Below are 27,013 nucleotides of genomic sequence, written 5' to 3'. Positions count from 1 at the left end.
CTGTCTCCCAATACAAACTTGTGAATGTTGAAGCTGACAGCACTGACTGAGAAAGAGTATATATGTTGGATGTCAGAGTTCATATCCTATACAATAGGATGACAGCTTGAAATAATAGGTCAAAAGTAGCAAAAAGAAACTTGAGACCCATACTTAGCTTTTAACACAGGAGAGCTGGCTTAAAAGCAGTTCCTGGAAAAAGACTTGGGTTTTAACTGTTTATAAGCACAATAAGTAATGTTTGTATAATGTGATTTTTTAAAAGCTCAAAATGTAATTTACAGAGCAATAATAAATGTATACAGCCCAGATCAAGAAAGAAAACATAAACAGTGGGCTTGGTATCGCATGTGCCAAACTGCATCTGGAAAATTTTTTGGCAGTTCTGGGTTTGACATTGTAAGCTGAACATTACTCAAAGGAAACCTTGAAATGAAATCATATGAAAAATGCTTGAAGGAACCATGGATGTTTATAAAAGAAACTGAAAAGGAAACAGAATTGCAACTGTGTATGAGTTGAGGAAGCAGAAATAGGACTCATAGATGAGAGTACAAGAAAACATATTTCCCTTCAGTATAAGAAATATAGTTCTAATATTTAGAGTTGTACACAAAGGAAATAACTTGTGGGAAAGAGAACTCATACTTAAAGCTAATCCCATCCACAGATGCTCTTGATTCCTTTCCTACCCCCATTAATTATGCCCTCTCTCACTTTTACTTTTACCCAACCTGTCTTCTCATTGGTGATCATGCATAGGGTTTTCCTATCACAAACATAAAGCAAACTTCCTAGGCCTCACGTCCCACCAAACTACTGCCTCTTTCTCTCATCCTCTTTAAAGCCTGGCCTTCTGAGAGTGGTATGCACTTGTGATCTGCCCTGCATGGCCTTCACTCCTCTGTCAGTCCACCCAGTCTGGCTTTTGTCCCACCAAGCCACCCAAACTAATCTTTGTTTTGTCACTGTGGATAAATGCTCTTTGCAATTTCTCTTGCATGACACTATTGACTACATCCTCCTTTTTAAAATAATCTTTCCTTGGTTTCTCCAATATTATACTTTCTTGCCACTTCTCAGACTCCTCTGGCCACTCTTCTAAGCCTCCTTCGTGGTCTCCCTCACATCTAACACACACCGATGTTCACTGATGTTCCACCAGGCTCTGTCCTGGGTCTATTCTACATGGCATCATTTGCTGTTTCAGTGACTCCTATTGTTCTAATTGCCATTTATACATTATGAGACCTTACTTCCAGTGTAACTCTCTTTTCTGAAATCTATGTCTCTATCTCCAAAGACCAACTGGAGGGCTTCATTGGAAAACTCCAGAGTCATCCGAAACTCAATGTGGCCAAATTTGAAATCATAATTCTCCACCTTGCTGCCCCCCCCCACCCCGTCCCGACCCAAACCCTCCTCCTTCAGGTTCTCCATTTCAGAGAACGGTTGGCAAGATGTCATCCTGGTCCTCACTCTGATCCTTACCAGTTCTCCCTAGCCTGTCAGTCTGCAAGTCCTGAGGACACTCTCTAGATCCATCTAATTTTTTCCATTCCCACTAATACTACCTCAGTTTAAACTATCAACTTCTCCTTGGATTACATCATTAGCATCATTTAACTTCACTAACATTTATCGAATAACTGGTCTGTCTATCTATCTATCTATCTATCTATCTATCTTCATTCATGTATTCCTCAAAGCAACCCTATGACAATATACACTCTTATTTCTCCCATTTTTGGAAATTGGGAAACTAAGGCCCAGAGAAATTAAGAACCCTCCCCATGTTCACACAACTAGCAAGTGAAAAACCAGGTTATGGACCTGCAAGCTCAAGCAGTTCACTATGTGTTGTAAGGGCTAAATATTTCTTGAATCAATAAACTAAATGGATTAAGTATATTATAGCTGATTGAATGCAAAAGGGATTGTGTCTGTGGGTGGTAATTTGGACTACAGAAGTATTTCTCAGTTGTCTTTGCATAGAACTTTAAAAAAGTTCCTATCAATTGTGGTCTCATATTTTTGCCTAATACAATACCACATACTTGGTTTCCACAGCAATATCAAATACAATAAAAGTTTCTAAACACTTACTCTCCATTTTCCTTTACTCAATCGTTATGGGCCAGTAAGAGATGTGGACTGGCACCAGTCTGTGGATGACACTTTGAGTTCCATTGGATTAGAGGACCCATGGGGTCCCTTCCAATTCTAAGATTGTGTATTCTGTAGCACTGTAAGCAAGACCCAAAGGGGAAAAGACTTCTCTGTTGAGAGTTTATAATGAGCCAGTGGAAACCATCTACTCTAAATTCACCAACCAACAGAGTGGTATATGCTACGCACTGTGGTGAGGAACCACACACACATTTAAAAAGAAGCAGAATACACGTTCCTCCATCTTAACATAAATCTAGTAGGGTGGATTTAACCAATACCTCCAAAATGGGGAAGGGAAAAAAGTGTGGTTCAGGATATGTCCTATAAGAATATACAGACAGAAGACCTCATTCAGGTGGCAACTATTGGGGATGTTTCAAATATGGAAGACTATTCAGCAGTTTCTTTAAAAATTGAGACTTGCTCTTTAATACTGAAACTGAAATATATACAAGAGATTTTAAGTGGAAAAAAAAGCAGCCAAATATGGTCAACATGTGTAAATTGCTATTGTTGATTTTATATCCAACGAGTAACTTGTATTTGGAATATACAAAGAAGTCTTATAACTCATTTATAAAAAAGACAAATAACCCAATGAAAAATTGGCAAAGGATCTAAATAGACATTTCTCCCAAGAAGACATAAAAATGGCTGATAAGCACATGAAAATATGTTCAAAATCATTAGTCATTAGGGAAATGCAAATCCAAATTGCAATGAGATTTCGCTTCACACCCATTAGGATGATTATAATCAAAAAGACAGACAATAACAAATGGAGAAATTGGAATGTTCATATGTTGCTGGTGGGAATGTAAAATGTTGCAGCCACTTTAGAAAACAATTTGGTAGTTCCTCAAAATGTGAAATACAGAATTACTACATGACCCAGCAACTGCACTCCTAGATATAGACACAAGAGAAATTAAAACATACATTCACACAGATGTTCATAGCAGCATTGTTCTATGTTCCTAAAAATAGAAACAACCCTAATGTCCATGAAGAGACAAATGATGAACAGATAAACAAAATGTGGTATATATCAAAATATACTGAAATATTATTCAGCAATAAAAAGAAATGAACTACTAACACATGCTACAACATGAATGAGCTTTTCAAATATTATGCTAAGTGAAAGAAGTCAGTCACAAGGGATCATGCATTATATGATTCCATTTTTATGAAGTGTCCAGAATAGGCAAATCATAGACACAGAAAATAAATTAGTGGTTGTCAGGAGCTGAGGAGGAGGAGGGAATGGGCAGTGACAGCTAATCAGCATGGGGTTTCTTCATGGGATGATGAAGATGCTCTAAAAGTATATTGTGGTGGCGGTTGCACCTTTGTGAATATATAAAAAAAACATTGAACTGTCCATTTTAAATGGGTAAAATGTATGCATGTGAATTATATCCCAATAAAGCTGTTAAAATAATTGTTATTGCTAGTTCCTTGGAGCAATTCAGAGACAGATAAACAAGAAGGATTATTGATCTGCTAAAATAATTTCTATGTTTTTATGCATCTCTAAAGTGAAAGCTATGGCCCACTGTTCACTAACTCCACTAGCATTACAAAAAGTAAGGCATTAAAACTGACAGCGATTTTATCTGCATAGGCACAGCTTAGTGAAACATTCCAGGTGAGGAATTAGTATAACAGGTTGGTGCAAGACAATGTTTTACTAAAAATAACAACATACCCTTTAAAATACAAATTCCTCTAGGGGCACCTGTGTGGCTCAGTCATTATCTCACCGTTCGTGAGTTCAAGCCCCGCGTCGGGCTCTGTGCTGACAGCTCGGAGCCTGGAGCCTGCTTCAGATTCTGTGTCTCCCTCTCTCTCTGCCCCTACCCCACTCATGCTCTGTCTCTCTCAAGAATAAACATTAGGAAGGTGGGACGGAGGGGAAGGTGGGTGATGGGTATTGAGGAGGGCACCTTTGGGGATGAGCACTGGGTGTTGTATGGAAACCAATTTGACAATAAATTTCATATATTGAAAAAAATAAAAAATAAAAATAAAAATACCAACAGGAAAAAAAAAAAACAGCCTGAAGAACTTAATGAGGAATAAGAAGCTGGTCAATAAAACTGTAATAATGGAAAAAAAAAAAAAAAGAGTCCAACTCTTGGTTTAGGCTCCCATCATGATCTCAGGGATTGGTTCATGAGTTCAAGCCCCATACTGGGTTCTATGCTGACAGCGCAGAACCTGCTTGGGATTCTCCTCCTCACTTTCTCTCTGCCCCTCCTTGGCTCACGTGCTTTCTCTTTCTCTCTTAAAATAAATAAATAAACTTTAAAAAATGAAAAAAAAAGAATAATTAAAAAATTATAAAAAAATTATAAAATACAAGTTCCTCTCTTGCCTCTAAAATTAACAGCTATTCATCTATTTGTATTTCTAAAACTAAAATGTTTTGACAGTTCCTAGTTGTGAGATATATGAAATATCTTATGAAATTCTATTGAAAAAGAACCGTTCCTTTAAGTCTTATAACCAGAGTTCACTCCAAGCAGGCAAGATGTTGAACAGGGATCATGACCATCACTTAAACACATGACTTATCTACTTTGGGTCTCTGTACACTTTGGAAACTAGGACATATTCTTCAATTTTCAGTTTGAGATAATTTCAAATTTAGAGAAAAGTTGCAAAAAAATAGTAAACAGAATTTCCATGTACCCATTATTCATGTCCATATTCACTAATAGTAGGTTTGTCACATTTGCTGTATCATAATCTCTCCCTCCCTCCCCCTTTTTTCCTGAACCTTCTGCAGACAGGATGCACATTTACACCTTAATCCCTCAGTGTGGATTTCCTATGTATCCTAACATATTCCTAACATATAATCTTATATACCCACACTAAAGTTGTGAAAATTGGAAAAAATTAGCATTGATGCATGCAGTATTTTATCTAATCTGTAGTCCATGTTCCAATTTTACTGATTGTTCCAACAATATACTTTATAGCAATTATTTTCCTAGTACAGGATCCAGTCTAGTATCACACATCGCATTTAGTTGTCATGTATATTTAGTCTCCTCCAATCTGGAAAAATTTCTAAGCCTTTTATTTTTACTTTTGTCCTTCATCAATATTTTTTTAGTATTTTAATTTTTTATTAAAAGATAATTAACCTACAGTTTTACATTAGTTTAAGGTATACCATATGATGATTCAAAATTCTATCGGATAAAGGGCTAGTATCCAAAATCTATAAAGAACTGACCAAACTCCACACCCAAAAAACAAATAATCCAGTGAAGAAATGGGCAGAAGACATGAATAGACACTTTTCCAAAGAAGACATCCAGATGGCCAACAGGCACATGAAAAGATGCTCAACGTCACTCCTCATCAGGGAAATACAAATCAAAACCACACTGAGATATCACTTTATGCTGGTCAGAGTGGCTAAAATGAACAAATCAGGAGACTATAGATGCTGGCAAAGATGTGGAGAAACAGGAACCCTCTTGCACTGTTGGTGGGAATGCAAACTGGTGTAGCCGCTCTGGAAAACTCTATGGACGTTCCTCAAAAAATTAAAAATAGACCTACCCTATGACCCAGCAATAGTACTGCTAGGAATTTACCCAAGGGACACAGGAGTACTTATGCATAGGGGCACATGGACCCCAATGTTTATAGCAGCACTTTCAACAATAGCCAAATTATGGAAAGAGCCTAAATGTCCATCCACTGATGAATGGATAAAGAAGACATGGTTTATCTATACAGTGGAATACTACTTGGCAATGAGAAAGAACGAAATCTAGCCATTTGTAGCAATGTGGATGGAACTGGAGAGTGTTATGCTAAGTGAAATAAGTCAGGCAGAGAAAGACAGATATCATATGTTTTCACTCATATGTGGATCCTGAGAAACTCAACAGAAGACCACGGGGGAAGAGAAGGTGGAGGGAAAAAAAGTTACAGAGAAAGAAGGAGGAAAACCATGGGAGACTCTTAAATACTGAGAATAAACTGAGGGTTGATGGGAGGTGGGGAGGAGGGGAAAGTGGGTGATGGGCATTGAGGAGGGCACCTATTGGGATGAGCACTGGATGTTGAATGGAAACCAATTTGAAAATAAATTTCATTAAAAAAAATTCTATATATTCTTAGTGTTCATCAAGATCATAAATATTTTTATTAATTCAGTATTTATAAAGAGTATGGGCCAGTTACTTTACAGAATATCCCTTGATATGAGTTTGTCTAATTTCTTTTCTTTTATTAAAAAAATTTTTTTAATGTTTATTCATTTTTGAGAGACAGAGAGAGATAAAGTGTGAGCAGAGGAGAGGCAGAGAGAGAGGGAGACACAGACTCCTTGGCAGGCTCCAGGCTCTGAGCTGTCAGCACACAGCCCGACACAGGGCTCAAACCCATGGACCACGAGATCACAACCTGAGCTCAAGTCAGACTCTCAACCGACTGAGCCACCCAGGTGCCCCTCTAATTTCTTTTTTTTATGTTTGTTTGTTTGTTTGTTTGTTTGTTTGTTTGTTTGTTTTGAGAGAGAGAGAGAGAGAATGCTTGCACGTGAGCTGGGAAGGGGCAGAGGGAGAGGGAGAGGCAGAGAGAGAATCTCAAGCAGACTCCATGCTGTCAGCATGGAGCCCAATGAGGGCTCAATCCCACAAACCCCCGAGATCATGATGTGAGCAGAAATCAAGAGTCAGGCATTTAACCAACTGAGCCACCCATGTGCCCCTAAATATATATTTCTTTCAATGTTTTTTTTTTGAGAGAGAGAGAATGCTCATGTGTGAGGGGAGGAGGGGCTGAGAGAGAGGGAGAGAGAGAATCTCAAGCAGGCTCTGTGCTGTCAGTACAGCACCCAACACGGTCCTCGATCCTACCAACCATGAGATCATGACCTGAGCTGGAAATCAAGAGCCAGATGCTTAATTGACTAAGCCACTCAGGTGCCCCTGTCTAATTTCTCATGATCTGATTTAAGTAATGCATATCTGGTTGGAATACTACATAGGTGATGTTGTGTCTTTGTCAGAGTCTCATATCTGGAGGCACATGATGCCTTATCGGTGATACTGACTTTGGTATTTTGTTTTGTTCATTTGGTCTGCTTCCTTCATGTTTACAGGTTTTCCTTTTGTAACTTAAAGGAATTAATGAGGAGATACTTTGATAGTATATAAACATCCTATTCCTCATTAAGCTTCCTTCCTCCTCAATTTAGCAAGAGAATTTAAAATAAGCCTCACGATTAAAAATAAAATAGTCTCAATGACACAAAGAAATGAAAAGACTTTCCATGCTCATGAATTCAAAGAACAAAAATTGTTGAAATGTCTATACTACTCAAAGCAATCTACAAATTTAATGCAACCCCTAATAAAATACCAATAGCATTTGGCACAGAACTAGAATAAAAAAAAATCCTAAAATGTATATGGAACCACAAAGGACCCCAAATAGTTGAAGCAGTTTTGAAAAAGAAGAACAAAACTGGAGGTATCACAATTCCAGACTTCAAGTGATGTTACAAAGGTATAGTAATCAAAACAGTATGGTACTGGCTCAAAAACAGACACCTAGATCAATGAAACAGAATAGAAAACCCAGAAATAAACCCACAATTATATGATCAATTAATCCTTGACAAAGCAGGAAAGAATATGCAATGGGAAAAAAGACAGTCTCTTCAACAAATGGTTCTGGGAAAACTGGACAGCTACATGCAAAAGACTAAAACTAGAGCACTTTCTCACACCATATACAAAAATAAACTCAAAATGGATTAAGGACCTAAATGTGAGACCTGAGACCATAAAAATCCTAGAAGAGAGCACAGACAATAATGTCTCTGACATCCTATAAGGGGTTAGTATGCAAAATATTTAAAGAACTTATACAACTCAACACCCATAAAACAAGTAATCAAATTAAAAATGGGCAGAAAACATGAACAGATGTTTCTCCAAAGAATACATCCAGATGGCCAACAGACAAATGAAAAGATCCTCAACATCACTCAACATCAGGGAAATACAAAACAAAACTATAATGAGATGTCACCTCACACCTGTCAGAATGGCTATAATCAAAAATGCAAGAAACAACGAGTGTTGGTGAGGATGTGCATTGTTGGTGAGAATGCAAACTGGTGTACCACTGTGGAGAACCATATGGAGGTTCCTCAAAAAGCTAAAAGAACTACCCTATGATCCAGTAATCACACTACTGGGTATATACTCAAAAAATACAAAAACACCTATTCAAAGGAATACATGCATCCCTATGTGTATTAGCAGCATCACCTACAATAGCTAAATTATGGAAGCAGCTCAAGTGTCCACTGATAGATGAATGGATACAGAAGTGGTATGTGTGTGTGTGTGTGTGTGTGTGTGTGTGTGTATACATACATACATATATATGTGTGTGTATATATATATATATATATATATATATATATATATATATATACATATATGTATATATATATATCATGGAACCTTATTCAGCCATAAAAAAGAATGAAATCTTGCCATTTGCAATGACATGGATGGAGGTAGACAGTATTATGCTAAGCAAAATAAGTCACTCAGAGAAAGACAAACACCATATGATTTCACTCATATGTGGAATTCAAGAAACAAAACAAAAAGAAAAAAAATAAAAGAGACAGAAAGAGAAACCAAGAAACAGACTCTTAACTACAGACAACAAACTGATGGCTACCATGGAGGAGGGGCGGGGAGGAATGAGCTAAATAGGTAATGAGGATTAAGGAGTGCACTTGTGATGCACACTAGGTGATGTATGGAATTGTTGAATCACTATATTGTACACCTGAAACTAATAAACACTGTATATTAACAAAAAATAAATTAATTAATAGTCTTGGGGCACCTGGGTGGCTCAATCAGTTAAACATCCAACTCTTGATTTTGGCTCGGGTCATGATCTCACAGTTCGTGAGTTCAAGCCCCACAGTGGGCTCTGCACTGATAGCATGGAGCCTCTTTGGGATTCTCTGTCTCCCTCTTTCTCTGCCCCTCCCCACTCACGCTCTCTCTCAAAAATAAACATTATATAAATAAATAGATAAATAAATAAATAAATGTCTCAGAACTCTTGACATGCACAGAAATTATCTTCTTGCTACATGTTTGTATTGAAGTTGTCTTAGATTATATATACTCAGGTGGGCAGGAACTAGACTGTGAAACTTACTTGATAAGAATGCAACAGTGATATGGGTTCATAATAACAATGAAAAATTCTTAGCAGCAGTGAAATATGAGCTTAGGTTGAATATTTCAGGTATGATACATCCGTTCTATGAAATGCTATGCAACCATTTTTTAAAAATCAAAATAATTTTATATATATTGAAATTGAAATATCTCCAAGGAGTTTTCATGGGAAAAAAGCAGGATATATAAAAGTATGCACAGTATAATCCCATTTACGCTTTTTAAAACTATATTTGTACTTTTACATATTAATGTATGTAAATTTATAATGACTTGCCTGAAAGAATACACACCAAACTGCTAACAGTAATTATCTCTCTAGAGGCAAATGGAAAATTGGAGAGGGCATGGTGCTTGCTTTGTGGGGAATAAGACATTCACTTTTTAGTCTAGATACCTCTGCTTATGGAACAAGAATGTATCTATGTTTTACTGAAATATATATATATATATATATATATATATATATATATATATATTTGAAACATTTATTTGCCAAAAACACCTACATTAGCATGATTTTTAAGACCTACATTAGCATGATTTTCAAGATTCCCTTTTTTGACAGTCTGACTACTATTTATATGAATAAAAGACCTTATAGATAAATGAAGTCTCCTTTGCCTCTATCTCACTGATATATATGTGATATATATATGTATATGTCATATGTATACTGTGATATGTGTATTTATACACACACATACACACACACACACACACATATATATGACATGTATGTGGTACTCCTGAAAAATTAAAAACTGAAAACCAATTTTCTACCATTCTCTAATATTCCCAACTATTTAACCTATAGAGATTTCAGTTCATCAAATTTAACTTGTCAGTGCTCTAGCAAACCAATAATGTAATTAGCCTCCAAGAACATTTACTAAACAGACCTCAGACATTTGCTCAGGGAAGTAGAGATGTGAAATAGTGCAGAGTTAACACAGTCACTTTTGGTCTTTTTTATTGTGATTTATGTGGAGAGTGTCACATAGCACTTAGAGTGGCTGCTATTTTTGAACTTGTTATCCATGGAAAATTTCAAAAATATACAAAAGTAAACCGTACTTCAATGTATCCATCATCCAGTTTTAATCCATCAGCTCAGTTAATTTTGTTTCAGCTTCTACTGTTGGGGTACAATTCCCCATAGGTCTCTTGTGTTTCTGTATATTTTGTGACCAGAGGTGCTGACTGCCTTGTTATGAACTATCTTTTCAAGGATGCTTGTATAGTAAACAGTATTGGAGAATTAAGATAGTGTCTCTCTTCAGAGCAGAGGGTAGATTTGTTTACTGACCAGTATGGCAAAGATAATAGCTCCCAACAAGGCAAGGTCAGACAAGTGCCCATTATATAGTACCCATTATAAAAGATTCAGGGGGTGCCTGAGTGGCTCAGTCGGTTAAGCATCGGCTCTGGATTTTGGCTCAGGTCATGATCTCATAGTTCATGAGATCAAGCCCCACAGCCAGCTCTACGCTTCCGCACGGAGTCTGTTTGGAATTCTCTCTCTCCCTCTCTCTCTGTCCCACTCCCCCAAGCCAAAAGAAATAAATAAACTTCAGAAAAAAGATTCAGGCTCTCTAAACTCAGTGAACTGCCTGCTTGCACAACATCCACCTGGGCCACTTCCCATTGCCCACTGGGACTTGGAAAGCAAGAGGGATCTAATGTGAACATGAAAGTCATGCTGGTTGCTATTCAGTGAAAAATAAAGTCCTTCACCTCTGACCCAGCTTCTTCTGCCAACATTTATGAAACTGTGGCCAACTAACTTGTGAGCTTGCAAGTCAGGTAAGATCTAGGACTCTTCAAAGTTCTTGACATCCACTTCCTCTTTCCCATTTTATTTTGAACAAATCACAGACACTACATCATTCCATGCATAAATATTTTGGTAGGTAGAAACTGTTTTGAATATTCTTTGAAACTATTAAAATCAAACGTGATGGAACTTAATTCCATACAAGTGTTTATATACATATGCTAACACTCCAGGGATCAAGTTTGGTAACTACAGGCCCATGATCTCTTCTTCCAAAGAGATTCTTGGGACTAAATATATTTCAATATCTAGACTTCTCAAATTTTTAGAATGTCATAGAGAATGTAAACTCTGTACTAAATAACGTTTGCAGTGGGCTTGGGGCAGCCCACAGTAAGTGAACACTGGCATTTAAAAAAAATTTTTTTTAAGGTGTATTCATTTTTCAGAGACAGAGACAGAGCATGAGTGGGGGAGGGGCAGAGAGAGAGGGAGACACAGAATCCGAAGCAGGGTCCAGGCTCTGAGCTGTCAGCACAGAGCCCAACGTGGGGCCGAACTCACAGGCCATGAGATCATGACCTGAGCCGAAGTTGGACACTTAACCAACTGAGCCACCCAGGTGCCCCTGAACACTGGCATTTTTGCCATGAAACACGAATATTCACGCAAAGTAGGATAGAGACTGTAATCTTTCTTCAGTTTAGCTCAAACTTTGTCACCAAATATGTTACAAAAAACTATTGCCTGCCAGAGTTTAAGAATTTTCAGGACTGCAGATAGGAAACTATGGACCTGAACTTCTTTCATCAGGTTCAGGATTTAGGCCCTCAGCATCTTGATAAGCAGAACCATTAAAAAAAACAAAACAAACAAACAAAAAAAACCAACTTTTCACAGACTTTTTGTTAATGACTTTGGCCTCTTTTAAAAATAGGGTCAAAATGAAGTTCTTTAAGGCATTGATAAGATTTCAAATCACATGTACTATATTTGACTATATTATGATGTGTGATATTTTATCATGTTTCCATTTTGTGAGCATTAAACATTTGTGAGTTCTCCCGATCAAAGCAGAAAATGAATGATAAAGTCATTTGATGAACTCAGATTTTAAAGTCACATACAAAAATTAGAAGGCAGGATGTTTAATCAAGGATGAAGAAAAACGGGACCTGGCCCAGATCAAATCATGTCTGTAAAGTTAGGGGTTATTTATAGCTGTGTTCACACAGCAAAAGGAACAAGACTGATAGTCTGTACACAAATTGTGTTCATGTAAGACAGAGAAAGCAGAATGCCCGGGAAGCCTTTTTTCTTCTGCTGTCCTGCGAAGGAGAGGTATGTAGAGACTGATACACTTAAAGCTAACATGGATGAATTTAGAACAGATAAGAACATGGTCCCAGAACACTTGACTTCTCTAAATAATACCTACCTCTTCAGGTTTCATGGATTACATCTTTGAGTAGGAGGAAAGAATATCGCATTATTTATTGAATATCTACTATGTATCTGACAACTTGCCAGGTGATTTTTGTACTGTTATCCTAATAAGAATAAAGAAAGTAAAGTTCAGAGAGACTGAATAATCTGAATGAATGAATGAATGACTTTATGTGGACAAGCATTTGTTACAGTTTGCTAGGTGCCAGGCATTGTTATATATATATATATATATATATATATATATATATATATATATATAACAATTTATATATGTGTATTAACACTATATATATATATATATATGTGTGTGTGTGTGTGTGTGTGTGTGTGTATGTATACATTTCAAATAAAAAAAATTTTTTAAATGTTTATTTATTTTTGAGAGAGAGGGAGACAGGGCATGAGCAGGGGAGGGGCAGAGAGAGAGGGAGACACAGAATCCGAAGCAGGCTCCAGGCTCCAAGCTGTCAGCACTGAGCCCCATGCAGAGCTCAAACTCATGAACTGCGAGATCGTGACCTGAGCCGAAGTCGGATGCTTAAGTGACTGAGTGACCACCCAGCCGCCCCTCAAGTTTTTTTTTTTTTTTAACATTTATTCATTTTTGAGAGTGAGAGAGACAGAATGTGAGTGGGGGAAGGGCAGAGAGAGAGGGAGACACAGAATCTGAAGCAGGCTCCAGGCTCTGAGCTGTCAGCACAGAGCCCGACGTGGGGCTAGAATCATGACCCATGAGATCATGACCTGAGCTGAAGTTGGACGCTTAACCAACTGAGCCACCCAGGCGTCCCCATATATATATATTTCAATACACAGATGAATGTATTGAATGAACGAATGAATGTATACATAGATAAAAAGCCCAGGACTCCAACTTTCAGAGAGCTTCCAATTTAGCAGGAAAGACAGATATATAAACACATAATTAGAGCGTAATTTGACACATGTAGCTGTTGTGGCTCAGGATTTAAAAATCAGACTATGGCCCTTAGAGATTCAGTGGGAAAAAAAAAGAAGGGAAATATTTCACCAATCAGAAGCTGGTGATAACCTATCCGAGTTCCTAAAAACACAGAAATTTAAGGTGTTCTTTTATATTTATATACACAGTAAGATGCCTTCTGAGAACTGCACTATGATCGACACGGAAGAGAGTCTTCATGACCATTGAGTAGGCAAGGGGACACTGGTGTCATAAACAGGCAAATTCAAAAAGCTACAGAAAGGGGTGCTGATAGCTGTGAGGGTGTAGAGGGTTACAAGGTCAATGTCATTCTCTTTTATAAGTTCTCCTAGCTTATTTTATTCATCTCCTCATTCCAAGGATTGACAGAAAGCTATTCAACCTATAGTTTGAAGAGTGCTCCCCCTTATTGGAAAAGGGAAAAATCATTTGCCCAACTCTCACCACTCAGAAGCTCTGCTGATACCGCATATTTCTCAAAGATTCCAGACAATAATTTCATCTACTGGCTCTACTGGCTCTATTGCTTGGCTTCGTGCAAAGAACACAGGCTTTAGGTTAGCTTTCTCACCCTCTCTGAAGTACAGTTCCTCCCTAGTATACAGAATTTTTTTTATATATAACCTAACATTTAAAAAAACCCAAAAACTTAAACATGAGACAATGACTTGGCAGAGAACTCATCGATCATTAGATAATGGCATCCTGGAGTTATTATTTTGAAGAATGTAAAATTGAATGATGCCAAAAACAATTAAACTCAGAAATAAATACAGGCTCCTGTCACAAGAAAAGAGGCATATTTGTACAAATGTAATTGAGGTGACAGCAAAAGCAAAAAAATAAGATAATTAAGAGCAAAATAATGCAATTACAGTTGACCCTTGAACAACACAGGGGTTAGGGGCACTGACTCCCTGTGCAGTTGAAAATCAGCATATGACTTTTGGCTGCCCAAAAACTTAACTACTAATAGCCTACTGTTGACTAGAAGCCTTACTGATAATATAAACAATCAATTAACACTTATTTTGTATGTTATATGTATTATATACCATATTCTTACAATAAAGTAAACTAGAGAAAAGAAAATGTTAAGAAAATCACAAGGAAGAGAAAATAAATTTACAGTAATGTATTTATATTAAAAAAACAACACACATGTAAGTAGATCCGCATAGTTCAAACCCATGTTCAAGGGTCAACTGTATAATCTACAGTCAAGCACACCTCCCTCACCACATCACTATGGGTAATTTGTGCTGCTACCTTAGATGCTGACCTTAAAATCAGGTGACACAGGTATCAGTTTCTTTGCCAGTTTGGATGCTGGCCCCAAGTCTCTTCCTTTACTTCCCTCTGGAGAGGAAACATGTTACACAGGCTTTGATAGGTAAGAGGAGGGAGACCTTCCCAGGGAGCCTGGAAGGCACACTGCCTGTCAAGATTGGCCTGGTGAAACCTCAGATGACAAGAAACCACCCAGAACTGACCAAATTCCTGGGGTTAGAGAAATACCACAGAGCAGGAGAGGGGCTTCAACTATGACCCAAATGACAAAATGTGCATGTTTCAAAGTTTCATCAAGGACCAGTCATGAATTCAGAAAAATCCAGCATAGGGGCACCTGGGTGGCTTAGTCGGTTGAACATCTGACTTTGACTCAGGTCATGATCTCATGGTTCGTGAGTTCTAGCCCCATGTCGGGCTCTGTGCTGACAGCTCTGAGCCTGGAGCCTGCTTTGGGTTCTGTGTCTCCCTCTCTCTTTGCTCCTCCCTCACTCATGCTCGGTCTCTCTCTGTCTCTCAAAAATGAATGTTAAAAAAAATTAAAAAGAAAAGAAGAAAAATCCAGCATAACTAACCTTTAAGGAGACAAGAGCAGTTGCCAAAGATCATGTTCACAAAGTCACCTCTCCTAACTGTGGGAGTTGAGTCACCTCTGCTCCCCTTGGCACTGACATTGAGACTTGGGGGACAGTTGGTATAAGTTCTCTTCCAGCCACTTCATGATTTTTTCTTATGTATTTATACGATCAGCAAAACCTTGATTTCATTCATCTCAGATAAGCAGTATTTCTTCCTTTCCACAAGCTCTTCCTCATGTCACCGCTGTCTGCTTAGGAAATTCTTCCTCATCACTCACCTCCCCAAACAACTTTCAGCAACACAACTCTCAGTAAACCTTCCTGACACCTACTCTATTCCTATACTCCAAAAACCACACTCAAGTACTTGCATTATGAAATTTTCCTTAATGGTTTTTTCCTCCGTGTGTATTTCCTTCATGAATCTCTAAGCTCCTTCAGTCATTAACAAAGTCTTATTCCTTTCTGGGGTACCATGAGTGTATTGTGAGGTGTGGCACCAAGAAGACAGAAAATTAATGTTTTGGACTAAAGAATAAAGCGTTAAAAAATCGGGGCTTAAATTGTTTAAAATCACATTAGTGTGTTTCATTTTTGTGCCCCCAATATTGTGTTATACATTTTGTAATTTTCTTAAATTCTTATTTAGGAATGGTAGGAAGCTTCTGATATAGCTCTCAATGATTCCTACCTCCTGGCATGCATACTCTTGTGTAATACCCCCTCCCCCACTTTGAGTGTAGGGTGGACCTAGTAACCAGTACAATATAGTAAAAGCAATGGGATCTCACTTCCAGGTTTAGTTTACAAAACATCGTGACTTGTGTGTATTCTCTTGTTGGCACCCTCTCCCGTCCTCCTGCGTGCTCCCCATGATGAGGCCAGTCACCATGAATGAGATGTTCTATGGAGAGGCCCACATGGCAAGGAACCAAGGGAGGCCTCATGAGAAACTGAAGGCTCAGTTCAACAACTCATGAGAAACTGAATCCTGCCAACAGGCACACGAGTGTGAGCTTGGAAAGTAGGTCCTTTACAGTTGGGGCCTCAAGAGAACTGGAGACCGTGAGATGCTGAGGCAAAGTGTCCAGTTAACCATGCCCACATGCCTGACCTACAGAAACTGTGGGATCAGAAATGTGTGTTGTTGTAAGTCACTAAGTGTTGGGTAATTTGTACACAGCCATAGATAACTAATACATTATTTATCAATCAGCTAGGGTTCACAGATGATAAAACCCAACAATAGCAAAATGCTGTTTGCTTTATTGTTAAGCATAATTATTGGTTTGCAATATGTATCAGCAAATTCTTCTTCAAAAATTCAAAACTGTGTTTTTCATTCACCAAAATGCCTCAAAGCTCACTTTATCAAGTCAACTTTGCATTGATTTGGGCTTCTGAAAAGCACCAGTTAAAAATTCAGGGTACTTGTACACATTCGTCCCCTAAGCATTTATCAGGTGAGTATCATGTGCCCTGAGTTTGAGGCACAATTTCTCCCTAGCTTATATAATTTTATTTGAATATGGAGGGTACACTGTTGAAAAAGAAAGTTCCTGTCCTCAGAGGGCTAATATCTAGTGAGGTGACAGACATCTAAACAGATACTTACTTTCATTTCAAGTGATAGAAACCGTAGAGGAATGTGTGCATTGAAGGCCTATGCCCACTGCAGCAAGGCAACTAATCCAACCTGAGAAGTGGAAATGTCTTTCAGAGCCTCATCAAGGATAGATGAGAGTCATAGAGATGAAGAGGAACAGGAAGAAGAAAGCAGGCCAAGTGGATGGAATAAACCAAGGGATTTATCTAAATAAATTCTCCAGAACATTACCTTTGGTCAAATAGCACTAAACACACTCTTAATAAGTTGGCTATTCTTTACAAGAAATATGTGCCCCATTATTATGAAGAAGAAGCAAAAACAAATGGGGATAATTCACACAACTGGATCAAGGCAATTAGAAACTGGACTCAGGATGATTTCCTTAAGTGCTTGAAGCCAGGGCCTAGTTCATAAAACTAGACTTGTCATCTCTCCTTTATTTATGATTCTGAAATGAACTTTAAACACTGAATGAGAAGATAATCAGGAGCTTCACAAATTAATGGCCATATAATTTCATTTCTGAAATACTTAGGCCCTGACTTCCCTCAATTAACTTAATAATTACCACAAAGAAAGCTCAAAGAACAGCATCCAAGGTGCTTTGAAAACTAAACAAAAACCAGCTTAGACTAAAGATCAGTAAATGAAATAAGCTTCTAGAGCTGGTGTACAAATTAATCTTTAATTGGATGTTAAAAGTGTTAATCATGTAATGATTAAATATGATATATTTAAGTATGATATGTTTAAACTCTGGTCTCTCAAGGTTCAATTTCCTTAGCAAAATGCTTAACTCTTCTTATATTTCTTGGAAAAAAAGCCTTCCCTATTCTCCAAATGAAATGTATTTAAACCAAGGGATCCTTGCTTGATTCCCAACATATGTTTTACTTTCATAGTAATTACATTTTATACTAATTAGCAATAAACAAGATACCTTCCTGTGTTTGAGTTGAACTAAGTTCATAAGCTTTAGAGGCTGAGCCACTTAAGCATGGCTGGAACCAAGTAAAATACATAGCCTCACCTATGGTATATTTAATTATTGCTGCACAACTTGGTCGTTAGACATGTTCTCTCATTGAGGACTGAATGATTGTGTGATACAGGACCACACAAAAATCTCAGATTACAAAGAAGCTGGAGGTGGAGATGGATAGGATCATGTGAATTTCTCTCTCTTCTCTCTAGCCAGGAGGGAGAGGAACCTCTGGGAGATTCTAGGAATCATTAAATTGTTTACATGCCGCAACACACACACACACACACACACACACACACACACACACACACACGAGCACACCTCTACATGTCCCACAGTCTCCAATCCCACAGGTCAGCCTTATATACTCTACTATAAGGAGAATAATGTGCTTCACCTGAAATCTGTTTGCTTGAAATTCTGAATTCAAAATTCCTTTGGATGAATGTAATATTTACCATTAGGTACTCTACTATATGTTTGGCACCTTTTAAATGTTATCTCTTAAAATACCTTCTTGGAGGGCCTTCATCCATCATGTAATAAGCCTGGTTGTCTATACCACCATGTTGGAGAGATGACATAGAGACAGAGACGCCCAGGATCCCCATCTGTTCCAGCCCCCAACTGTTTGAATTTCCCCAGCACAAGCACCAGACCTAAGAGTGAAGGAGTCTCTGAGATGGCCCCAACTCCAACCACTATGACTGAAACCATCTGCTAGGTCTCAAGAGAAACTGCCTGGCTGTGTCCAGTCAACCCCCGCTATGGGTAAGCAAAATAAGTGATTGTTATTTTTTAAGCCCCCGTTGTGGGGTGGTTTGATACCCAGCAATAGATAGCCAGAATAGTCTTTGAATAAGAACATCTGTGTGGATCTTCTTCATCACGGTCATTGCACCGTGTTTGTGGTCATCTCAAAGATATGAACTGTTTGGCAGCCACATCCTAACTTCCACCTCCAGCACTCAGTGTATATTCCTCTTTTAGCTGCACGTTGAGCCTACCAAGACAACCTTGCCAGAGAGAAAGGGACTGTTGTCAGGTTAATGAGGAATGTAGCTGCACTCACCCTCCCAAATGCATGGGTGCCTGTGTTTACCAGCATTTCACCTTGGCTTCCAAGATTTTTCTCCCGGACATATTGCTGTTCTGAGACACTCTTTACTTCTAGCCCTTCCAGCCCCATTGCCCTTAACAGGAACACACACTTCCAGACCTTTATCTGTTATTATATTCCACTTGAACTACTGCCAGACTTGAACTGGCAATGCAATTTGGGAACCCATTCTAAAACTATTCACCAAGAAAAAAATGCAGAATATTTTATCTTTTAAGAAAACATCCCAAATTAAAAACTAATCTGCTGGCTCAAGGAGGTGTATTTCTCAGTTTCAAGAAAGTGTTCATACATGCTATAAGAGTTTAAGGTTACATTGTAACCATGAAGAATTATTTTGGCTTCAAAGAAGCATTTCTGTTATAAACTGTTAAACACACAGGCACACACATACAAGAATGTACAAAACTTAACAACAACAAAAACTTGCCTTGCTAAAAGGCAAACAGAAGCTATGCCAAATGTCCCTCTAGTAGACTACATAAATGAATAAGACACACATTAACCTATTGATAAATGGTAGGTCATCACTGGAGGAATCAAGGCTTACTCAGTAAACTTTCCCAGCAGGACCAATCCAATGTGACCCAGCGGGAATCTCACAAGCTCCAGGGAGCACTGCAGAGGCGTGAGGCTAACTGCTGTAAATGGCAGGCTGTTCTCCTTTAAGGGTCTCTATGAGGAGATGGGGGAGAGAGCTATAGAAAGAAACACTCTAGTCTATGAGAAAATTCTCATTTTAGTGTTTAGCTCTTTTTTATTTTCCAAAGTGTTTTTGAAGTAAATAAATGTGTGCCTCATTGGGGCACAATCTCAGCCTGCTAATGTCAGGTTTAGAAAGGCAATCTGGCACATGGAGAAGAATGGGCTTTCAAAACAGCAGGGATCTCTGCTTCCTGCTCCTGCTACCCACCTGCTGTGTAAACTTACATAAGTTATATAACCTCTCTGATCTTTGATTCTTTTTCAGTAAAATGGGGATTATAAGGCATGTGATTGTGGTAGGGCTTAAATGAGAGAATATTATAGCCAGTAGAGTCTTCTGTGTGTACTTGAAGAAAGTGTGTATTCTATTTTTCTGCGATAGAATGTTTTTTTAATGTTTATTTATTTTTGAGAGAGAAAGACAGAGTGCAAGCATGGAAGGGGCAGAGAGAGGGAGACACAGAATCCGAAGCAGGCTCCAGGCTCTGAGCTGTCAGCACAGAGCCCGACACGGGGTTTGAACCCATGAACCACGAGATCATGACCTGAGCCGAAGTTGGATGCTCAGCTGACTGAGCCACCCAGGTGCCCCTGGAATGTTTTATATATACCTTTTAGAGTCACGTATTCCCAAGTATGCTTCAAGTAAAAAATTTTCTTGTTGAAAAAAAAAAAACTTTTACTGAGGATATTTGTTTAAAATAAAGCATATCAGAGGGGAGGTCGTGGGGGGATGAGTGAAATAGATGAAGAGAATCAAGAGTATACTTACGATGAGCACTGAGAATTGTTGAATCACTATACACCTGAAACTAATAGAACACTGTATGCGAACTGTATTGGAATTAAAATAAAAAACTTAATAAAAAAAGAATACTGTAAATTGCCAGTTTTGTACTTAGAACACACGAGATATTAAATTCTTAATTATATACAATTAATTGCTAATGTTTCTTATTAAATTTTATTATTCTATTTTTCCATTTTGGAACATTATTTTATACTATTAATAAAAGGTATTATTTAAAGTAAACTTTTTAAAACTGTCTGGTCAAAGAGTCAAGAGACCTGGTTCTAATCCCAACCCTGTTCTTTCTACAACATATAATCTGCCCAAGTTGTTTTCCACTCATTTATGAGTCCCACTTTACTTTTGGTTAAAAACAAATAAGGGGTTTGGATTTGATGATGTTGTCTCTCCTGACACAAACATTTTATTTTTTATTTTTAAAAGTAGGCTCCACGTCCAGTGTGGAGCCCACCACAGGGCTTGAACTCATGACCCTGAGATCAAGACCTGAGCTGAGATGGAGAGTCAGACATTTACTGACTGAGCCACCCAGGTGCCCTCTGACACAAACATATCAGCAACTTGATAACTCTAAGTTCATCTGAGTCTAATTTGTTTTCTTTGTCCAAGAAGGTTGACTTGAGCAATAAAAGCAAAAATTAACAAGTGGAACTATGTTAAACTTAAAAAGCTTCTACACAACAAGGAAACCAACAAAATGAAAAAATAAGCTACTGAATGAGAGAAAATATTTGCAAATCATATATCTGATAAGGGGTTAATATACAATTATATATATACATATGTTTATTTATTTATCCATATATATTTATTTATTTATCCAAATATATAAAGAATTTATATAACTCAATAGCAAAAAACCCAAACATTCTGATTAAAAATTGGGCAGAGGATCTGAATAGGCACTTATCCAAAGAAGACATACAGATGGCCAACAAGTATATGAAAGGATGTTCAACATCACTAACCATCAGGGAAATGCAAATTAAAACCATAATGAGTTATCACCTCACACCTCTTTTGTTAGAATGGCTATCAACAAAAATACAAGAAATAAGTGTTGGTGAGGATGTGGAAGAAAGGGAACCCTTGTATGCAGTTGGTGGGAACATAAATTGGTGTAGCCACTGTGGAAAACAGCATGAATATTCCTCAAAAAATAAAAATAAAAATAAAAATAGAACTTCCTTTTGATCCAGCAATTCCACTTCTGGTATTTAACTGAAGAAAACAAAAACATTAATTAAAAAAGACAGTACCTGGGTGGCTCAGTCAGTTAAGCATCCGACTCTTGATTTCAGCTCAGGTCATGATCCCAGGGATCCAGCCCTGTGTCAGGCTCTTTGCTGAGCATGAAGCCTGCTTGGGATTCTCTCTCTCACACTCTTCCTCTGCCCCTCTCCCCTGCTTATGCACATGCTCGCTCTCTCTCTAAAATAAATAAAATTTTAAAAAGATATATGTACCCCAATGTTCACTGCAGCACTTTTTGCAATAGGCAAGACATGGAAACAACCTAAGTGTCCATTGATACATGAATGGATAAAGACATTATGGTACACACACACACACACACACACACACACACACACACACTGAAATATTATTCCATGAGAAAGAAAGAAATCTTGCCATTTGTGACAACATAGATGGGCCTTGAGGGGGCTTTGCTAAATGAAATAAGTCAGAGAAAGATAAATACTATGTGGAATCAAAAAAAAAAATAGTTGAGCTCATAGAAACAGAGAAGATGGTGGTTGCCAGAGTCAGGGAGGTTGGGTTGGGCAAAATGAGTGAAGGTGGTCAAAAGGTACAAACTTCAAGTTATAAAATAAATAACCCATAGGGATGTAATGTACAGCATGGTGACTATAATTAATAATGCTGTTTTGCATATTTGAAAGTTGCTAAAAGAGTAAATCTTAAAAATTCTCATCACAAGAAAAAAACTGTAACTATGTATGGTGATAGATGTTAACTAGACTTATTGTGTTGATTATTTTGCAATAAGTACAAATAACAATTCATTACATTGTACACTTGAAACTAATATAATTTATTGGTCATTATATGCCCATTTTTTTAAAGTTGCCTTAATAAAGCATTAATTAGTGGCTTATGCTAAGGCTAATGGTCTAGAGAGCAGTGGTATGCCAGTAAACCTTAAAAATGTTGGCTCTCTGGGAAAAAAACAAAAAGAAAAAACCCTGTTTATAGTGTTAGCCAATTTCCATGTTATAAATATTCCCACCATGGCTAATTTGAAGCTATGAGTGAGACATCACTACAGGTGGAATAGGAAAGGGATATACACAACTGGCTCTCATGGCGCTTTCTCTAGCACATCACTGTGCCAAATCCAATGGACTGCACTGCTCACCCTTCATTCAGTTCCTGAGTAGTAAGGACATCACAAAGAAGAACAGCTCCAGGGATCAGGACACTTTATATTTTCAGCTTCAATTTAGGGCAGATACATAAATAAACCCTTGTTACCACACGAAATGCACCACTAAATTCACTGCCATTTTGGAAAAAAGAACAAAGGTTCTGGAGACCATGAAATACTGAATTGCAAACTTAATCTCCTTTTCTTACACTCCATTTTAATTCTTCACCTACTTTAAACTGATAAGAACAGATGCTACACTTGACCTTAGCCTAAAGGCCAAGAAGCAATTCTTCAACTACTTTAAAACATTCCTTAACATCAGACTATAAAAGCAACAAATGACTTCTAAAAGTTCTAAGTCAGAAAATTAGTAAAAGCAAATTTTGTCTTTTCAATTCCTTAATGCCCATATGAATGAAATTTGTCAAATCAACTCTCTCATTTGAAAAGTCAATCATCAATTGAACCATGGATGGACTCTGATTACAGGGTTCCCACAGATGTTGAAGTTTAGAAAGCCCCAGTCTACAGGGCAGGGCTACGAATGAGAAGCAAGCATGAGCATGCTTTAACACCTCATACATCATACAATCTGTCAATTGCCAAAGAACTAAAGCCCTGTAATCCATTCTAGGAGAAATCCTCAGGATGTAATCCACACCTTATTTTCTCACAAACTTGACATCTTTGATCATCAGACTTCTCAGTCCTCAGAGATGTGAAGTTGAAGAAACCTTCAAGAACCCAGTGTACTATTACGGGTAATGACAGCTGATATCTGACAGCCCAGCATACTGCCTTGTACAGTAGCTCCTAAAATTCACCTAAAGATTTAGAAAGGAAGATCCTACTAACTTGCACCCCTGCAAAGTGTTTAAGGTTCCTAAATTATCACCCTGAGTCAACATGGAAAGACCATTTTGATCTCACTATCGTCTGTGTGATGTAAGGAAAATATATGATATATTTTAGAAACATTCTCATCAAGAAGTTTTTAAAAGTACAATCTTTAATATCTAAAAAAATTGACCCATATGAAATAACTTATTCCTTGGAAATGTGCTATTGCTGTAGTTCTATACATTAAGGTACTAACATATAGAATGCTTACTGAGTACAAGGCATTTTGGAGATAAAGACTCCTAAAACAATATAGGGAATGTTGCTGTTGTTCTTCCCAGATCCCTTTACTCAGTCCATATATCCAACCCCTACACACTGTGAATGTTGGTTACTAATAGCTTGCAGCTGCCTCCTTCCTTAAAAAATACAGTCATTGCTTGATTGGGAGCTGTGTCACTGGGGAAGTCATTTCCTGCAAGAAGCAGCTTATTCTCATTAACTTAGAGACAAGGATGTACAAAAGTCCTCCCATTCCCACATTCGCCTAAAGCTGGAACCAACTTTGTGATACAATTTGTGCTCTAGAACTCCCCAAAGGATCAGAATGAGATAGTCTCCAGCTGATATCACAACCCTGCTTGACTCCTTCTCTTGTCCTGTACTGCTCCCCTCAATTCCCTTCTGAGAAAACTTCCTCAATAAGGTATTTGCAAAAAAAAAAAAAAAAAAAGTCTACATCTTAGGGTCTACACTTGAAGTATCCAACCTAAAACAGACTTACATCTTTTTTTAAAAGAATATAAGACATATATAAATGTTAGCTCAACTATTAATTGACTACTGATTGCATGTAGAGGATTAAAAATGAAAGGGGACTTAGATGATATGTCCATTTCCAGCTAAGACAGAATAATAGGTGTCAGATTTAATTTCTTGACAGATACACCCAAAAAATGGAGATAAGGTATAAAAATTGTTTTTTATGACATTAATATCAGGCAACAAAAGACAATGATCTCCAAAAGATAAACAAATAAGCAAATGAGATGCACCCTATGATTGCTCAAGCTTACTGCAGGAAGGAAAAAACCCAGAACAGTCCTGACAGGCACCCAAATTTAGAACAGAGAGCTGGGATCCAGGGAAGCCAAGGCAGTAAGTTATCAAAGAAGAAAAGGCTACATAGAAAGAGAACTCTGGAGATCTGCAGAGGGTCCCCTCTGACTATTCAGCTGAGTATAGATCAGTACATGCACATGAGGAAAGGAACTCCAGAGAAGTTTAAAGGGATAAATCTCTGAAGATCTCACAGGACCAGGAATAGTGCTCATTCCTACCAGGCTGGATGGAAAACTTGAAATTCATAGGGAAGTGGGTAGAATACTGAAAAGGGTTTTGTCTCAGTAGTAGGGGAGAAATAACACTAGACTACTTAATGCTCTGATCTCACCTAACAACACTCAAAAATCAATACTCAAAAGTATAAAACTATTTCCAAGTAACTTAACTGCCTCCCAGAACAAAGCTCAAGAATATTTACAGTAATCCAAAAATATATGGCACCCTATAAGACAATAGCAAAGAAGCAGGAAAATGACCCAAAATTAGAAAAAATTCAATGAATTAAAACTCATGCAGAAGTAACACAAACACAAGGAAAAAATTATAACTGGATTGCATATATTCAAAATATAGAGGAAAGACCGAACATATTAAATAGACACGTGGAAGATTTGAAAAAGACCCAGTTCAAATCCCTAAAGATTAAAATTATACTGTCTGAGATGAAACATACACTTGATGGAATTAATTAAGTAGCCACGTTAGCTACTGCAGAAGAAAATATTAGTAAACTTAAATACTTACTAATAGGAACAATTCAAAATGAAACATCCAGAGTTGGGAGTGTGTGTGTGTGGGGGGGAAATAGAATCAATGGTCTGTGAAACAACTTCAAATGGACAAATATATATATATATGTAAAAAGAGAAGGGGAATGCAGAAGACAAAAAATATATTTGAAGAAATATGGACAAAAATTTTCAAATCTGATGAAGACTTTAAGCCCACAGATTCAAGAAGCTAAACAAATCCTCAAGTGCAAAAACATGAAGAAAACCACATATGACACTTATAATCAAAAATTTAAAAACCAGTGATAAGGAGAAAATATTAAAAGCCACCAGAGGAAAAAATACATAGTAAGTATGGGAGAACAAAGATAACAATGATAACGGATTTCTTTTCGTAAACAATACAAGCTGAAGGACAGTGAAATGATATCGCTGAAGTACCAAAAGAAAAAACTGTCAACCTAGAATTCTATACCCAGCAAAAATATCTTTTAAAAAAATGGAGGAGGCACCTGGGTGACTTAGTCAGTTAAGCGTCCGACTTCAGCTCAGGTCATGATCTCACGGTTTGTAGGTTTGAGCCCCACATTGGGCTCTGTGCTGACAGTCCAGAGCCTGGAGCCTGCTTCAGATTCTGTGTCTCCATCTCTCTGCCCTTCCCCCACTTGACTCTATCTCACTCTCATAAATAAACGTTAAAAAAATTTTTTTAAATGGAGGCAAAATATTTTTTTCAGCATACAAAAGACGAAATAATTCATTGTAAGCAGGCCTTATATATATGAAATAGTAAATAAGAAAAATGATAATGATGAAAATCTTGATCTACACAAAAACAGAGTATTGGAAATGGTAACCATATGGGTAAATTAAAAGAAATTTTTGTCATTATGTAAGTCTCTTTATAAGATAATCAGCCATTTAAAGCAAGAATATAAAAAATGTATTTGAGGTTCATATTATATGTAGAAGTAAAATATATGAAAATGATAGCACAAGAGTCAGAAGGGGAGAAATGGTAAGTTGTGGTAAGATCTTTATACTATATAGGAAGTAGTACAAGATCACTTGAAAGCAGACTGGGGTAATATTTTGTATTACTCGTGTGGGTAACTTTTTGTGTTATTTATATAATACTTTATAATATAAATAAGATAAAAAGCCACAAAAGAGATAAAATGGAATCATAAAAATTACTCAACGAATCCAAAA

At 37.4% G+C, this 27,013-nt stretch overlaps 1 pseudogene; it reads right to left on the bottom strand.

Moving 5' to 3' along the window:
* Positions 1 to 23,215: 23,215 nt before the first annotated feature.
* Positions 23,216 to 23,393, bottom strand: LOC131503356 (U2 spliceosomal RNA; annotated as a pseudogene).
* Between the last annotated feature and the right edge of the window lie 3,620 nt (positions 23,394 to 27,013).

Source organism: Neofelis nebulosa, chromosome X (genome assembly GCF_028018385.1).
Source record: "Neofelis nebulosa isolate mNeoNeb1 chromosome X, mNeoNeb1.pri, whole genome shotgun sequence".
In the NCBI taxonomy this organism is placed as follows: domain Eukaryota; kingdom Metazoa; phylum Chordata; class Mammalia; order Carnivora; family Felidae; genus Neofelis; species Neofelis nebulosa.
This window is presented reverse-complemented; position numbering and strand designations above follow the sequence as displayed.